Source organism: Siphateles boraxobius, unplaced genomic scaffold (assembly GCF_051911475.1).
Source record: "Siphateles boraxobius isolate OS27281-9 unplaced genomic scaffold, OSU_SipBor_1 61, whole genome shotgun sequence".
Taxonomy (NCBI): domain Eukaryota; kingdom Metazoa; phylum Chordata; class Actinopteri; order Cypriniformes; family Leuciscidae; genus Siphateles; species Siphateles boraxobius.
Window position 1 is genome coordinate 640,858 of NW_027509188.1, and position 13,249 is coordinate 654,106.

The following is a 13,249-nucleotide window of genomic DNA, read 5'->3' on the forward strand; positions in this document are numbered from 1 at the left end:
TATTCATTCATTACACACAGTCTGATATATTTCAAGTGTTCATTCCTTTTAATTTTGATGATTATAACTGACAACTAATGAAACCCCCAAAATCAGCATCTCAGAAAATTAGAATATTGTGAAAAGGTTCAATATTGAAGACACCTGGTGCCATACTCTAACCAGCTAATTAACTCAAAACACCTGCAAAGGCCTTTAAATGGTCTCTCAGTCTAGTTCTGTAGGCTACACAATCATGGGGAAGACTGCTGACTTGGCAGCTGTCCCAAAGATGACCATTGACATCTTGCACAAGGAGGGCAAGACACAAAAGGTCATTGCTAAAGAGGCTAGCTGTTCACAGAGCTCTGTATCCAAGCATATTAATAGAGAGGTGAAGGAAAAGATGTGATAGAAAAAAAGTGTACAAGCAATAGGGATGATCGCACCCTGGAGAGGATTGTGAAACAAAACCCATTCAAAAATGTGGGGGAGATTAACAAAGATTGGACTGCAGCTGGAGTCAGTGCTTCAAGAACCACCACGCACAGACGTATGCAAGACATGGGATTCAGCTGTCACATTCCTTGTGTCAATAATAATAATAATACATTTTATTTGTTGGCGCCTTTCAAGACACCCAAGGACACCTTACAGAACAAAATTAAAACAGAACATTTATACTAGCCCAACAATAATATCATTAGTAAAATCAAAATAATAAGTACAATCAAAATGTTAAGAACCAAAAAATCCAGGGAATTAAGATGAAATGATGAAATTCATGTAGGATAAGATAATCTAAACAGATGAGTTTTAAGTTGCAATTTGAATTGAAGAAAGTCAAGTTGACGAATGTGAGGTGGAAGAGAATTCCAAAGACGTGGGGCAGAGCAACTTTAGGCTCTAGCCCCCATGGTGCTCAGTCTGAATGTTGTAACAGTTAAAATAGCAGCTGTGGAGGAGTGAAGTGTTCAGGGTGGATTGTATGGAAGAAGCAGATCTGAGAGGTATGAGGGGGCAAGGTCATGAAGAGCTTTGAATGTAAGCAGATGTAGGAATTGAGGACGAACCAAACATATGAATCTTCCAGGTGATTCGTTCCATAATTCCAGAACCGTAAAGACCCCGGCTCCAGCTAGTCTACAAAACGACTTTATGGCCCTGCAAGCTTCAAAGAGATGAGCCTAAATAGAGGAAGAACTGGTCAAAGTTAGATAGTTTGGAAAAGGCTGATTGGTTCAGTGATGGCACGGCTCAGAACAGACCAAGATAACGGCAGAGGTTGGTTGATCCCAAGACAAAGGATTTAAAACAGACCACCTCCTTTTTAAGGACCTTTTGACGACCCCATGGTTGGAATCTCCTAAAACCACAGAGACTGAGATTTTAAAAATAAAAATACCTAAAATCATCCCAAAACAATTATTGACGGACTTCTAATCAAACATTGTTCAACTACATAATCCTATATTGTATCTACCACCTCTGTATGCGGCTATTATGCTTAGATCACATACAAGTCATGTAATTGTTATGACTATTAGATGTTTGAATGAAAGTGTGTCTTGTTTCCTATCAGTACGATCAAATGTTCTTAATTTAGAAGATGGCTTGATTGAAATCTGTGTAAAATATTTTGTGTTCTTATAATAGGGATCGTGTCTAAACTGTACACTTTTGTACTCTGCTAGAGCCGGAGAGTAAAGAGATCACAGATAACGCATGATTTACGATGAGAGGTGAAGATAACGCCACCTCCCAAATAAAGACAGTGCCTAATTGGTCAGAACTCATCTAAGAGGCTGGACAAACAGCTGAGTTTAAAATCTTAGGACCCGAAAAGCCAGTAGAGAATTTTAGTAGAGATTTTGTTAAGTTGGGTTGAGGTTTGCTTTGTGAATTTGTTTGCTAGAGCAGATTTACAGAAGTCATGGAGAAGCCATGACTGGTAACCGGACAGACGAGTAACCATGTAGACCAGCAAACAAAAGAACCCAAACAAGATCAGAAGAACATCCATGGGTTAAACAGCTTCATTCAAGCTATCTAACAACTATCGTCTCAATTTCCATTCTTTTTCTTAGCTTATTTTCTTTTCCGTTGAGAGTCTCGATTCTAAGTTAAGTTTTGCTGAGAAGTTTTGTTTAAATGATTCGACTGCAAAGCCCGCTTTCCAGCTTCAAAGACTCTCCATCCATTCACCAACACACCACGTGATTGGCAGCCCAAATATCTATTCCGGCACGAGGACAAGACCAACAGCCAGTCAACAAACCCGGGAAACACCCTTTTACGCCGACAAAAGGAATCCCCAAAAGGAACGCAAGGACAAGCAAGTAGCCTCCAGACTCTTAACTGAACTGGTGCTTTGATATAACATTTAATAACCCCGCCTAATAAGTGCATATAGAAACTTGGGATTTCACAATCTCACTCTTGAACTCATTTCTTTCCTCACTCTCTTTCTTTCTGCAACTCGTATGAATTTGTGTGTGCGTGGGTTTGTGTTAGATATTAGTTTTATGTTTTAGAATAATCAATAGTCTTGTTTATATTTTAAAGATAATTGTCTATCTTGATTGACAGCTCTCATTACAGGAAGCACGGAGTCAAAGTATCTGACGGAGTTCAGCCATTCAGTTAACACTGCATAATGGACGGAATGGCGGCGACACCTGAAGATGTAGGTGTAAGTGATATTGATATATGATGGGGGCTGTGTGTTTGACAATGTAGCAATTTAATCTGATATTTGTTTGGCTTATGTCAGCTACTTACATGTTCCAAACATATTTCAGATTAAATTGCTACATTGTCAAACACACAGCCCCCATCATATATCAATCATAATCAATCAATCATACATCTTCAGGTGTATCAGGAGGAAGGTTCTGACATACTTAAAATCTGAAAATACAGATATAGCATTTATCCGGGAATCTCACATTGTAGGAGAGGAAGAGGCAAAAAAAGTTTAAAAGAGATTGGTTGGGCACCGTCTTTCATAGTTCATATTCAAGCAAACAAAATGGTGTTTTGATCCTTATTAATAAAAATTTAAGCTTTGTGATGCTGTGAAATATAATGATAAGGATGGGTGCATTATATGTTTGGAAGCTTTAATTAATGGGGTTCAAACAATTTTGTGTAATATTTATGAACATAATAAAGAGGAGCCAGATTTTTTTCATGGAATTAACAAGATAATAGGTGATTGAGAGGGGCAGGTTATATTGGCAGGAGATTTTAGCCAGATGATGGATGGGATAATTGACAAGAGCAAACCCAGGGGTAGGTCTTCACCTAGGGACAGAGAGGCTATTCATTTGTTGACGGAGGACCTTAGCTTAGTAGACCTCTGGAGATTAGTTAATCCTAGTTCTAGGGAATATACATTTTATTCTAATTGTCATAAAACGTATTCAAGGATAGATTTCGCCTTAATATCAAAGTCTTTGGTAGAGTCAGTTGTAGGTTGTGAGATTGGTACCATTGCCATTAGTGATCATGCCACTGTAAAGTTGCAAATAGATTTGAACACGGATAAAACAAAGGGGTCGCTGGAGGCTCAATACTATGTTGTTGCAAAACAAAATGTTTAGTGAGGAGTTAACAAAGGATCTTAAATTTTTCTTCGAAATCAATATAGGTTCCACAGATAAAGTATCCACAGTTTGGGAAGCGTCCAAAGCATATATAAGAGGAAAGATAATTGCATATGTGACAAAAGTAAAAAAACGTAATTTAGAAAGAGAAAAAACTTTGGATAAAGAAATACGTGAATTGGAGAAGGATTTGGCGAGACAATATTCAAATGATAAATACCAAAATATTTGTAAATTAAAATATCAGTTAAATCTTATTTATAATAAAAAGGCTGAATATGCTTTTAGGCTTAGAACTAAATTTTATGAAGGTGGTGAAAAGAATGGTAGATTATAAGCGAGACAACTGAAGCAGCAAGATAGTTTAACCTCTTAACGTTCGCCAGTGCGTCGGCGCACTGAAGTGTTTTTTTTTATTTAGTTCAAATTTACTATCAGATTTAATGTATTGTGACGTCCCTGTCAGTCCAGGTTCTTTGCTCTCTACAAAAGCTGTTGGGTCAAGTTGCCGGGGGGTTGTTCTGCGCTGGTTCGACGTGACGGCGGTATCTGATGTCTTGCGGCGATACAGATAGCTGTAAATAAGCCGAACTCCGGTTTGATGAAAAGAACAATGTGAAATTAAACAGCAGTTCTGAGAAATGAAATGTATTCTTTCTCTCCTTTATTTGTGGTGACCCTTCGGAGGCATAACATTATACCTTGACAAACTATACATCATTAAAAAGATATAAGACTCAAGATTCAGTATTTGACCACAATTGTATTCTGAGAAACCTCTAGTGACAGTTATGTCTTAATTTGTGTCAGGGGTTATGAAATAAAAAATGAGTCGATACCTTTAATATGAATTATGAGCGTCAGCTGGTCCATTCATAAAAAACACTCAATTATACCCAATGAATTTATACCCAAATGCCTCGATGTAATCATTATGATCGCTTCTTACTGAGATGTGCTGTGTTTTCAATTCATACCAACAGCCTGAGGGCGCTATATGCACAATAATAGTCCATATTTGGATCATGAAGAAGACCCATAGTCATGTGACATTCCAGCACGTCACCGATACAGAAAGTAGCTGACAGAGATCGCTGTAACCATAGACATCATATAGATAGACGCCCTATCGACCGCTACTGCCTATTGTCGCGGACGAGCCGTGGGGCCGCCATCTTAAACCGGTCACCCGCCCCGCTCAGTGTAATCTGTTTGGCAGGTGCAATGAGCTGCCAGCGCATTTAATTAATCATATCTCACTGAAAACCGAACTGATTTTCACGCGGGTTTTTTTGTTGCAAAGGTCATACACGTAGCTACGATACATGACACATTGAATATTTTGTACACAAAATACAACTAATAGTACGGTAATGTTAAATGTTAAATCTTACTTGTGTAAAGTAATCCCCGAGTGATGGTCCGCCGATTTGAGCAGGAATCTGCTGCACAGTGCTCTGAAATCTACTGCTGCTATGCAATGCAAATAGGAGTATGACCTGCTTAATATGGCGGCCGCATTTCTTGCGCCACAGCGGCCAATAGGGCATCTAGTCTCTATATTATATATATGGCTGTAACATGCAGATAAAGATGTTTTGAAGACAATAAACATGATTGCAATGATATTTGAGCTACCTGTGTTCTTCAAGCCATGCCAGGTATTTCATAATAATAGATTATATTTATAATGTTGTGCTAATCGATATAGATTTCATCATCGTGCAGAACACTATAAATAATACATTTTCTGTTCAAATTAGATCACAGAAGATTATTTAAAACACTCGACTTGCGTTATAAAGTAAGTTTGAAGCACAAACATGGTTTTAATCTCATAAATGGTCGTGTATTGATGGTGTGCTAAGCTAACATGCTAGCTAGCCCAGATTTTTTTCTAAATGGGAATGCTTACTGAAATGTTTCAGTGCATTTGATACCAGTTTTAAATATTTAGTGAGAACTTTGATAAAAGAAATTAGGGTTTGAAACCCTATGAATAGCCTGTGAATAGCCAGTCGTTAGTAGCTATAATGCAGACAAAATAAATGCCTATTTAGAGCCATAACCAGTCTGGAGCGGTGTAAATGTGTGCAGGGGGAGACTGACACTGAATGGGGCTCGTTTGCACCACAAAACAATAGAGACAATAGACTGAAAAGATGACTCAGAAGATGACTAAACATCCGTTTGCATTTTAGAGTCTAGTCAAAATAAAGTAATTTGACATGATCTTGAAAAACATTTAACTAAATACAGAGTTTTACACTTATCATTTTCAGATTTTAAATATAAAATGGTCACACATATGGCTTTAGCTGCAGTGCATTTCTAGATTCCTCCAGGGCCAACTTCAATTTAATTTTTATGAAGATGTTTCATAAAACTAAATTTCTAATAACTTTACAAAACTTTGAAGCTATTTAAAAAAAAAATTCATTATGACAATGATTAATTCTACATTTACAATAAACTACCAGGTGTCAGCTTTCAAATGAGATCATACTTGTGCTTTTAGTACAAAAGGTTCATGAACTGTATCTGTTTCAGTTTGGGTATGTCATTTCTGGGGATTTTTCAAAAGTGGGCTTGCAGCTTAACAGGTTAAACAATATATCAATGATTAAAAAAGATAACCAAGTGGTAACCTCATCAAAAGAAATAAACTCCATTTTTAAATCATTCTATCAAGATTTGTATACTTTTGCTGGTGCGCTTAATGAGGAGGAGGTGGAGACATTTTTCTCAGGTCTACAATTACCAACTCTTTCTGGTGAACAAAAAACAAGGCTGGATGCACCTATAACGGAGGAAGAGGTCACTGCTATTTCATCAATGAAAAATGGGAAGTCACCAGGTTTGGATGGCTTCCTGATTGAATATTATAAGAAATATATTGATATTCTGGCTCCAGTTCTGCATAAAGTTTACCTTGAGGCACTAGAAATAGGCTCTTTACCGGGTACATTTAATGATGCACTAATCTCCCTTATTCCTAAAAAGGATAGGGACATATCAGATCCAGCGAATTACCGACCAGTAAGCCTTTTAGGAGTTAATTGTAAGATTTTGACAAAGGTTTTAGCCTCCCGCTTGGATAAAATATTGCCAGATATTATCAATGGTGATCAAGTTGGTTTTATTAAGAATAGGTGTTCAGGTGATAACATGAGAAGACTTATTCATCTTATACACAAAAGTAAATCTAGTCTAGACCCAGTGGCGGTATTCTCGCTTGAAGCGGAGAAGGCCTTTGACCGGGTGGAATGGGGATTTCTTATGGCAGCCCTTTCAAGGTTCGGGATCGGGCCTGGATTTTGTATCTGGGTGAAAACTATATATTCCAGTCCGAGGGCAGCAGTTTTGACAAATGGATTGGTGTCAGATTTTTTCCATCTCTCACACGGGACTCGTCAGGGGTGTTCTTTGTCCCCACTGCTCTTCACGATATTCCTGGAACCACTGGCTCTAGCTATTCGCGCTAATACGGATATCAGAGGTGTTCAAGCAGGGGGTATGGAACATAAGCTGTTTCTGTATGCCAAAGACATCTAAGCAGTGTTTACTGATCCTATGCAATCTCTACCGGCGTTGCTCACATGTGTTGAGTCATATTCAAGGTTATCAGGTTATAAAATAAATTGGTACAAATCGGAAGGCATGATGCTGAAGTCATCATTCTAGATACATGATTTCCATTACACGAGAGTAGATGTTAATACTTCATGCTGATTTGTATTCGGCTTTCGCCAAGATAAGCACCAACTAAGACGTAGCTTTACAGTAACCTATGCTTCTCCATCCATTTACGCTTCTTTCCATATGGTGATGTGACTCTCCTTCTGTCTGGTGTTAATAGCTGGAGTGTTTTTGCGCGTCAGCACACACAACGGCTGCAACCACAATGCAGTCCCCCCATAACAACCATCTGGATTGAGCTAAGTAGGGAACATCTGTAGGGTCTTCAAGTGGGCACCTTCCGTCCTCAGTGTTTCGTTGACTATCCCACGACACCTCAAGAGGGTGTCCCCCACTCAACTCAGCCCAGCTTACTGACCTTTACCTCCCTCCTGCTGCTGAGGTTGCTCCTTCCTCATAGTTCACATGTGACCTAACCATAATCTCTCACAATTTCTCCGCAACCCGACCATACGCGCCAACCCGTTTGACTAAGGCTGTCAAGCCCCACTGCCGTCATTAAAGCAGGTTCAGTGGCAACGGTTCCGTATGGCATACTACCTGCCCAGACACCAACCCTCATTCACGCAAAATACACAGGAACATAATATTATATCATAACTCATCTTTTCCGCCCCCTTCAGTTATCTCCTGCCTTCACGACCTTAAAACATGGATGTCCTCTAACTTTTTGCAGCTTAATGCTGGTAAAACAGAAATCCTGTTGATTAACCCTAGATCACAAAACTCACCCAGACATGACATTTTTATTGACAGTACGTGCTCTGCGTGCTCTGGTCAAATTTAGTTCCGTGTCAAAAACACATTTTAATGACAAGTGCTCATTGTGGAATTGCTGGATCTCTTAATATTACAAAGAGAAGGCTGTGGTGTAGACCAGCTCTATATGAGTGAAATGCTTACACTGATAGGCCTACATGCCTGCAGTGTTTTATTCTGAATTTTGGGCAGGTCCCATATTTATTACCTTAAATATTGTATTATGCTTAGTGATGAGACTTTTCAGAATATTAGGAATGCCTTTGATGGTAAATTAATATTTTTATGCCACATTGGAAATTAGTAGCCTACTTAATTCTTGAATGCAGTCCTCAACAGAAAGGTATAGGTTCACAGTTTTTTTTGTTGATGATATAATATTAAATTATTGAAAACTCTACTTACAGAACGCTACAGTCACAAAACATCAAGATATGGCCAAATTATTTGAAAGGACACATAGCATTTAGTATATGCATATAGTCTTATTGACATAATTTCTGTATTCAGCTGACTTCCTAAACACCTAAATACCTTTTGAACCCCATTTTACGTTCATTTTACAGCCAATCAGTGTCTTATATTTCTCTCATCCCCCAACTGTATTCCTCCTCCTGCATAATTTAAACTGCAACTGACAGCTTTCAGTATCCTGTCTTGTTGCATTCTCCTGGCCACCCCACCATTTATTTTAAATATGTTACTCCACTCTTACATGTTTAACAGGGATTAATTTTCAATAATGGCAAAAGCAGTTTCAAAACCCTTGCATGCTTTTCTGAGGTCAAAAAGTCTCCTGTGGGGGCGCTGGAATATATCTTTATACATGTTGGGGAAGCTTGGGGGCAAAAAGGTTGAAAACCACTGCTTTAAAGGTGCAGTGTGTGATTTTTAGCGACATCTAGCGGTTCGGCTGCGAGTTGCACTGAGGGCTCAGCGCACTGCTCACCCCTCCCTTTCGAAGAAGCTACGGTGCCTGAAACTGGACAAACATATCGTCGTCTGAGACAGCAGAGAATAGCCAGAGTAAGCCAAGAGTGTGTAACATTGTCACTGTTTCTGTACCACAGTCCATTATAAACCACATTATGGATAAAGTTTACAAAGCCATAGTCAGGTGAGGATCAAGGGTCTTAATATATAATATAATAATAGTAATCAGTTGATTGTCTCACAAACGTAACCAGCACATTTCCCCCCACATAGCAAACCCATAATACAGCGAGGGAGAAGAACCACATGAAACTATGCAACTATATATTGTTTCTAACAGGAAAGTAAAAGTTTAGCTGGCTAATATGAGCTGTTACTGTGGCTGAGCTGGTTAAAGAGTAAAGCCTTGTTTAAACTCGACGCGTCCGCATAAGCCCAAAGGTGCGTGCGGCAAAAATGGCATGATTGTAAAGCGCGCGCGCCTCCGCATCCTCTAGACACCATTTACTACACACAATAGGCTTTTTTTCTCTGATTTTGAAAACTCTTCACGATCGACTTAAAATGCTTCCAAGATCGACTTGTCGACTGCGATCGACGGGTTGGTGATTCCTGTAACGTTACTGTTTTACGGTCAATGACAAGAGTACTAATCAGCTGTCTCACGAACGTAACCAGCACATTTATCCCCACATAGCAAAGCCATAACAAAGCGAGGGAGAAGAACTAAGTTACATGAAACAATCCAACTACATATTTTACACCACTGACAAGGGAAAAGTCACTACTCACGGTGTTTATGGCTAGCTTCTAGCTTTCTGCTGCTTCTCTTTCAAGGTAGTGACGAAACGCGCTCTGTAACGCTGTTTGTTCGCTGTCGGCTATGGTAGAAACATGACGTCACAATATGTTGACCTTCATAGGAGGGGATTCCCGTGGTTATGTAGATATAAATATCTCATTCTGAGGTAATAAAAACATTACGGTTTATTAAGTAAGTTCTTTATACACCACTGACAACATAGTTATGGATGTCATATTGCATTTCTGTTAATAGATACTCAAATTTTTTACACATTGCACCTTTAATATGTTATCCTCAGGAAATACATTGTTTTATTGTATTCAATTATTTCTAAATTGTATTCTAAAAAAAGAGAAGACAAGAGTTTATAAAGTCTTTAAAGAACCATACTGTCACATGCCTGTCCTGTCTTGTGTTGCACATGGGTGTTTTGTTATTTTGGGCCATGTGCTCTGGTCGTTGTCTGATCCCTCCCCCTCGTTACCTGATTATTGTTTGAGTTCTTCCACCTGTCCCCTCTTGATTTGTCTAATGTCTCCTGTTCCCCGTGATTCCCCGTTCCCCACTTCATGTTAAGGTTCAGTTGTTTCATTCTTATTTATTGTGTTTTTCCCCCTCGTGGGTTTTTGCTTTGTATTTGTTTATTTTTGTAATAAATTACCATTCTCTGCATTTGAGTCTCCACACCTTTTTTATCTTGCACGTTCCGTGACATAACGATCCGACCAAATGAGGACTCAGCGGAGAAGAGGGGCCATGCCAGAGACTGTTTACGTTCTGTCTACCCAGCGAGAGACTGTTCACGTTCCGTCTGCCCAGCGAGAGACTGTTAACGTCACGTCTGCCCAGCGAGAGACTGTTCACGTCACGTCTGCCCAGCGAGAGACTGTTCACGTCACGTCTGCCCAGCGAGAGACTGTTCACGTCACGTCTGCCCAGCGAGAGACTGTTCACGTCACGTCTGCCCAGCGAGAGACTGTTCACGTCACGTCTGCCCAGCGAGAGACTGTTCACGTCCCGTCTGCCCAGCGAGAGACTATTCACGTCCCGTCTGCCCAGCGAGAGACTGTTCACGTCCCGTCTGCCCAGTCTGAGACAGATCCGGAAATGCCCATTTGTGTGGCCGCCAAGGCACTCACGGACTATCTGGAGCGTCTGGCTCGGATCCTGGACATGCCCGTGTCTGCTGTTCCAGAGCCGGAACAAGTGTCTCCTGTTTCAGAGCCGGAGCCAGTGTCTGCTGTTCCAGAGCCGGAGGCAGAGCCAGTGCCCGTTCCAGAGCCGGAGGCAGAGCCAGTGCCCGTTCCGGAGCCGGTGCCCATTCCAGAGCCGGAGGCAGAGCCGGTGCCCGTTCCAGAGCCCGTTCCAGAGCCAGTGCCCGTTCCAGAGCCAGTGCCCGTTCCAGAGCCAGTGCCCGTTCCAGAGCCGGAGGCAGAGCCAGTGCCCGTTCCAGAGCCGGAAGCAGAGCCAGTGCCCGTTCCAGAGCCGGAGGCAGAGCCAGTGCCCGTTCCAGAGCCGGAGGCAGAGCCAGTGCCCGTTCCAGAGCCGGAGGCAGAGCCAGTGCCCGTTCCAGAGCTGGAGCCAATGTCTGTTCCAGAGCCAGAGCCAGTGTTTGTTTCTGTGTTTGTGTTTGTTCTTGTGACTGTTACAGTTCTTGTGTCTGTTGTTCCTGAGCCGGTGTCTGCTGTACCTGAGCCGGTGTCTGCTGTACCTGAGCCGGTGTCTGCTGTACCTGAGCCGGTGTCTGCTGTACCTGAGCCGGTGTCTGCTGTTCCTGAGCCGGTGTCTGCTGTTCCTGAGCCGGTGTCTGCTGTTCCTGAGCCGGTGTCTGCTGTTCCTTAGCCGCCCGAGGGGTCTTCACCGCCCTGGCCGCCCGAGGGGTCTTCACCGCCCTGGCCGCCCGAGGGGTCGTCTGCTTCGCCCTGGCCGCCCGAGGGGTCGTCTGCTTCGCCCTGGCCGCCCGAGGGGTCGTCTCCTTCGCCCTGGCCGCCCGAGGGGTCGTCTGCTTCGCCCTGGCCGCCCGAGGGGTCGTCTGCTTCGCCCTGGCCGCCCGAGGGGTCGTCTGCTTCGCCCTGGCCGCCCGAGGGGTCTTCACCGCCCTGGCCGCCCGAGGGGTTGTCTGCTTCGCCCTGGCCGCCCGAGGGGTCGTCTGCTTCGCCCTGGCCGCCCGAGGGGTCGTCTGCTTCGCCCTGGCCGCCTGAGGGGTCGTCTGCTTCGCCCTGGCCGCCCGAGGGGTCGTCTGCTTCGCCCTGGCCACCCGAGGGGTCGTCTGCTTCGCCCTGGCCGCCCGATGGACTGTCTGCTTCGCCCTGGCCGCCCGATGGACTGTCTGCTTCGCCCTGGCCGCCCGATGGACTGTCTGCTTCGCCCTGGCCGCCCGATGGACTGTCTGCTTCGCCCTGGCCGCCCGATGGACTGTCTGCTTCGCCCTGGCCTCCCAGGAGTAAGCGTTCTGTCCCTCCCGTCCCGCCTTGGTCTGTCCCTCCCGTCCCGCCCTGGTCCGCCCTGGTCTGTCCCCCCCCCGTCCCGCCCTGGTCTGTCCCCCCCCCGTCCCGCCCTGGTCTGTCCCCCCCCCGTCCCGCCCTGGTCTGTCCCCCCCCCCGTCCCGCCCTGGTCTGTCCCCCCCCCCGTCCCGCCCTGGTCTGTCCCCCCCCCCGTCCCGCCCTGGTCTGTCCCCCCCCCCGTCCCGCCCTGGTCTGTTCCCCCCCCCGTCCCGCCCTGGTCTGTCCCCCCCGTCCCGCCCTGGTCTGTCCCCCCTGTCCTGCCCTGGTCTGTCCCTCCCGTCCCGCCCTGGTGTTTCCACACCTTTTTTATCTTGCACGTTCCGTGACACATACAGAGCCTTAACAGGTTCTTTGTATAGGTGAGGTGCTATATAGCGCCTCAACTATACAAAGAACAACTGAAGAACCACTAAAGAACCATACTGGGCTGAACTGGTTCTTTATATGGTAGTGGTGCTATATAGCACCTCAACCACCCCAAAGAACCACTGAAGAGCCAAAAAAAATTTCTGTGTAGATCAAAGGTTGCTGGTCAGATCAAAGGCTGAGATTCTGCACTAGTAACCTTCAGTCCAATCCCAGCATCTGTAAACAAAAACAAAATCCTGATTGGGTATGTGGGGGTATAGCTGTTGCTACTTTGAGCCCTGTCCTCTCAGTCTGCAAAATGGCACAAAGGTACACTGCTGAGGAGATCCTTGAATACCTGCTTAGTCAAGTGACGAAGAAGAAAATGCTGCCTCAGACGAGGCAGTGGATAATACCTCTGAAGAAGAGGATTGTACAGTTTGTACAGTATTGTACAGGAATGGAGAAATACTGTGGAGTTCATCTCCTCCTCCATAAACACAAGGGAGAGCACGGGCAGAGAAAAATCCCTGGACCAACCAGGTATGCATGTACACGAGTGAAGGACATTAGGTCAGCATTTGAATTATTTTTTACAAAGTCCATTCAAAGCA